Consider the following 5,779-nt stretch of genomic DNA (forward strand, 5'->3'; position numbering starts at 1 on the left):
TATGGGTTTGTGCTTTGTGTGCATAAGGACAAGACAACAACAATCGTGCTAAGCAAGCTTCCTTTGATCGCTGAATGCTGGAATGACCTGGAGGTCTCATCATCATTCACTGAAGCTAGAGCAGTCTTCACACATATGTAGTCAGGCTTGTAATCACTGAATACCGCTTCAGATCACGTACTCGCCAATCTCTAATATTCAGTTTCAGTCTTCGACGTTCGCTAAAGGTTCTTTGGTGTGAGTGTTGTCTTCTTGAAGTATTGTTGTCTCTGATGAATTTACAATGCAAGTTCTTCAGCGATCACTGAACATACTCAGTGATGATCGCTGGAACTGAAAATACAAAAACACAAATACAACGTGAAAGGGAAAAGGGATTATCATCAAATTACTGAGAGAGAGGATCAACACTTTTTTCTGAATACACTTTCGGGATATTAATACAGATAAAAGACTGGTATGATGATTCTGACGGTCTCCATAAATAACAACTGACCCTCTATCTGATAAGATAATTTTGATTATTTTTCTATTGCAGACAATACTGGCCTGATTTTCTGTCAACCAATTCATTCCCACTACTACATCAAATTCTTTCATCGACATTGGGAACAGTTGAATTGGTAACTCACACCCCTCAATAACAATGGCATAGTTATTGAATACACAAGTAACAGATTCTTTACTATTAGCAGTGTCGACTACTAATTTATTGTCAAGTAGCACAGAAGTCATACATGCATATTTGGCAAATGATGGTCATACAAATGAAAAGTTTGCACCCGAATCAAATAGCACTTTAGCATATAGAGAATTTACGAAAACTGTACCTGTTACTACATCTGGTGTAGTTTCGGCCTCGTTTTTAGTTATCTGAGATGATCGACCACGTGCCCCTCCTTACCCTCCTTTATTTATATTTGGTCTTCCATGGGCACTTGAAGTCTTTCTTCCCATAGTCAACTGTGGAGTCTTTAATTGTGGGCAATTAGGTCGAAGATGATCCAGTGAATTGCAATTGAAACATCTTTTAGAAATTGGGCAATTCCTTGACAAGTGACCTGCCTCGCCACACTGATAACATTTCCTTAAATCCGTTTTACAGTCGCCATGATGAATCTAATAACACCGGGGACAGGATTTTCCATTAAATTTCTGAACAGGTTTATTACCATATTTCATAGATTTCAGTCCTCGGTAACCTATTGAAGGTCCTTCCTATTTTCTCTTTTCAGTGATTTTTTCTTCTTCTCATCTATTCTTATTTCTTTCACTAACTCTCCTGCATCAACTGTCAAAGAAAACGTAGTAGGATTCATGGCAATCACAAATTCCTGAATAGATGGTTTTAAACCCCAAATATATCTTTCTACTTTTTTTTGATTCAGATGAGATATAATGCTCAGCAAATCGAGAATATTCAATGAACTTCTCTGTATATTCCCGAACAGTTCCTGTACCTTGTTCCAGTTTCAAGAAATCTTCCTCCATTTGTCTTACGGCTGCTTTAGGACATAATTGCTCTTTAAATTTGTTCACAAACTCTTCCCAAGATAACGTTTGTAGAATATTTGTTCTGGCTAATGATTCGACTTCCCACCAGAACAGTGCGTTAGACTTTAATACAGAAAAAACAAATCTGACTTTATCTGCCTCTGAGCGTCTGATAGTGTTGAATACAGACTCTATTTTCTTAATCCAACATATGGCTTTAATTGGATCCCGATCTCTAGAAAAGGTTGGAGGTTTGCAAGTTAGAAATATTTTGATATCTCCCTCTTTGTTGTTTATAACTGGAACAGATGGATTTATCTCAACTCTTTCGGTTTCAATTCTGGCAGGTATCCCCATAATAGATGTCAATGTTTCTTTTAACTTTCCTATTTCCTCATCTAACATATCTCTGGTAACATACTCTGGTTGGGGCATCTGTTCTTGATTAACATTCTCATAGTTAGATTCTACATGATCAGCATGAGTCTCAGATTGACTATTTCTACCTTTGGCTTGTCCTCTTCCTTGCCCTCTGCCTCTATTTCCACCTCTGCCTCTTCCCTTTGATGTATTAATAGGAGCAACAACAGGGGAATCCTCTACATCATTAGGATTGGGGTGGGTGATCCTTTCAGATCTTCGTGATCGGCTAGTCATCTGTAAATTTCAATGTTAATAATCACGTATTCACATTCCCAAATATAATAAAGTGTCCAAGTTCAGTTATGTACTTGTAGATTCATAATTACATTGGTAAGATGTAATTCGAATGTACCTTACACATTGATCCCTTAACTTATCATATTTATTTCCAATGGTGCTAACTATGTCCTGGACCCTTAATATGCAATGAAACAGTTTAAGTCTAGGCATCATGCTTTTGAATACTTAAATTCCTTAAACTCAAGCTCTGATACCACTTCTGTTAGAATTGAATTTCTGTGTTAAATTGTATTCGTCTTGAAAGTTAATTTTGTCTATAATTGTAAAAGTCATCGTGTTTGACTTTCCTAGTAAGTTTGACTTTGACTAGAGGGTTATTATTTGACCCTATAAATAGATTTGTCTTTAGTGTAATTTTAGAGTAAGTAGGAGATTAATTGTAAGCATTTCATAAAGTTTGAGAGTTAATAGAGATTTGACTGCATTGACTTTCTCTCTCAGTATCCTTACATGTTCTTAATTTCTATATTTGATTATGTCATGGATTCTTGAAGCTTATCTGAAGATTGATCAACTTAGGGACTTTCAACTTCTGTAACACCCTACATCTCACATTGCATATAACACATAATTCATTCAAAGAAATACATGTTTACACCACTTAGGTCCCATAGTACAAGAAACTACAGTACAAAGTACACAATCCAAAAATTCCAAAATACAAGTTTTTATACTACATAACATATGACTTCAAAATTAAACACATCCATAGGCTGATCTTCACATAGTTATGCACATAAGGAAACAAATTACCCTTTCCCTTTATTATCATGGTACTCAACTGTTCCTGCAATACATATTTGAAAGACAAAATGAGGGTTAGACCTAAAGGTCTAGTGAGATCCCTTTTTCCTTGTAGTTGCAGGGTGAAGATCGCCAAAACATTATTTGGAATCAACTTTTCATATAATTAGAACATAAACTCATATTTCACAATGACCAGCATCCCTCTGGTTGTAAAGACCAGACTTGACTTAGAAAGGTTTTATTCATCATACAACAGGGCCAGAACCCCTCTGGCTCCATTGACCAGAGCTTCTGGTCCTACCAACGAGAGCTCCTCTCAAGTTAACATTCATACATTTACAGTCACGTACATAGAAGGAGTGTAAATATTTTCCCAAGTATAAAAAGAGTATAAATTAAAATCTTATATATGACCAGAGCCTCTGGTCCTACTAACCAGCACCTCTGGCTCAATTACAAAGACCAACCAGAGCTCCTCTTGTTTAATTATGAAGACCAACCAAAGCCCCTGTGGTTTGTCATTCTTTGCTAAAGTCATTTTATATGATTAATTTTCTAAGTTTAAATAAGAGTAAGAAGTTTTATGATCAATTTGCAATACAATTTATGACACAGAGCCTCTATACAATACATATAGAGCCTCTGGTCCAGGTAAAAGTTTTGTAAATAAGGATTTATCATAAAAGAGATTAACTAGAGCCCCTCTGGTTCTACTCGAGGAATGACCAGAGCTCCTCTGGTTCTTTTTAAAGAACAAACTGAGCTTCTCTAGTTCCTCATAACTCTTACACTTTGTCAAAAGCATGGTTATCCAAAACCTCTGGCCATAAGACAAATTTTCCCCTTCTCAAAACATCATTACTATTATTTTCAATAAGATCAACATTTTTGAGTCCTCAAATCAAAAATAAATAAGAACTCAAAACTATTGCAATCTTAATAGACATAACAGTAAGAGTTATAGTAACGATCACACATACAAATGTCACCCTTATATCCAAAGGTACATCTCTCCTTGATATTCCACCATTATATCTGAAGCTACACTTCTCCTTGATATGCCACCTTATCCCATGGAACATCTCTCCTTGATATGCCACCATTATTTCCCCATCAAAATCTACAGATTATTTCCAACCAAGATAGAACGAAGTCACAACCGTCTTGAAGGAACATTCTCTATAGTTTTAGCCAATAACAGTTTCAAAACAGTTTTATTTCAAACTTTGAAACTCAAGAACCAACAGTTCTTTAATATAATTTTCCAAACTCAAAAAACCATTTAATCCTTAAAAATAGGATATCATCTTCAACTGTTTAGAGAAGCAGAATCTTTTTGATATTTCAAGAACAGTTTAAAAACCCAGATTCATAAACTCAACTTCACATGATAAAACAGTTTCCCTTTTTATCCATAAAATCATCTACTAGAATCTATATATTTCGAATATCAACATATAAGAAATTTTAATAACAAAACTCAACTTTTGCACAGATTTGAAGATAGTTCACACAACAAAGCTTCAAATAATCAATACAGAAACTTCAAATCACTTTTACGCAGGTTTTCTATCAAGAACACACATTCACCGCCACACACACACACTTTTCTTTTTCATAAAGATCTTCAAATAAGATAAGATTGATCTTATCTTCTTTATATATATTATCAAAGGCGGTGTGAGGTTTATTATTATAAAACTCTCAAGGCGATGGAGGTTTAATATTATAATACTTCTCCTCCTTCTTCTTCTTAACCAAGAATATGCATACACATATTTTAACAATTCTCATATATGCACAGTAACACATTCGCATATATATATATATATATATATATATAATATGCACATTATCACATAGTCACATAATAATCACATAAGGATTACCTCAACCATTGCTGCCTTAAATCCTGGTTATCACAATTGACTTGACATCAGATGAAGAATTAAACAATGAACAACAACCTAGAGACATAATTTCAGGGATATCTCAAGGTGACTTTTTGTTAATCAATTATTTCACATTTATAAATTATTGCTGTTATATGATTTATTATAATATTTCACCAACATATTATTAAAAAGACTACTTAGATCATGGTGATAAAACGGTGTGAATTATGTCATTCAAAATTATGGAGAAACGAAGCTCTTAGGGGAAGAAGATGTGGGATGAAAACAAGTTATTCACTTTGTTGTCTTTACAACAATGTTGAGCTTCCCAAATAAAAAGAAATGTCTGCAACTTACGCAAATTTGTTTCATTGCGTAGATTCTAAAAGCAAATACTTCATGAAGAACATTCGTCGTTATAATGCAATGTTTTCATTTACCTCAATGGGTGGGAAAGTTGATTCATCCATTAAAAGAGGTAATGCTCCATATATCTACCGATTTAGTTGTCAAAATTACTATAAAATGGGCAGTCTTCTACCACCAAATGGATCGAAACCAAAATTCTCTCAACTGTACATATACGATACTTAGCATGAAGTTTCAAATAGACATAGTGCTTTTCGGTATATATTCACCCTTGTGAGTCCCCTAACAATGATCAATCTTCATATGAGATTCATAACAATGGCAGATCTGATAAAATCTATACAAATATCATAGAGATGGAGAAGAGAGAAATAGTCAACATTCAAAGTCTGGTCAACTCTCTTATTACGTAAATGAATATTGCAATAAGCTTCCTTACAAACAATTACAAGACTTTACCCTTTATATAGGGTCAAACATTAAAGTCCTAGTCAAAGTCAAACTTTACAGAAAAGTCAAACACGATGACTTTTACAATTATAGACAATATT

Source organism: Cynara cardunculus, assembly GCF_001531365.2.
Source record: "Cynara cardunculus var. scolymus isolate 2C chromosome LG 12, CcrdV1, whole genome shotgun sequence".
Lineage (NCBI taxonomy): Eukaryota > Viridiplantae > Streptophyta > Magnoliopsida > Asterales > Asteraceae > Cynara > Cynara cardunculus.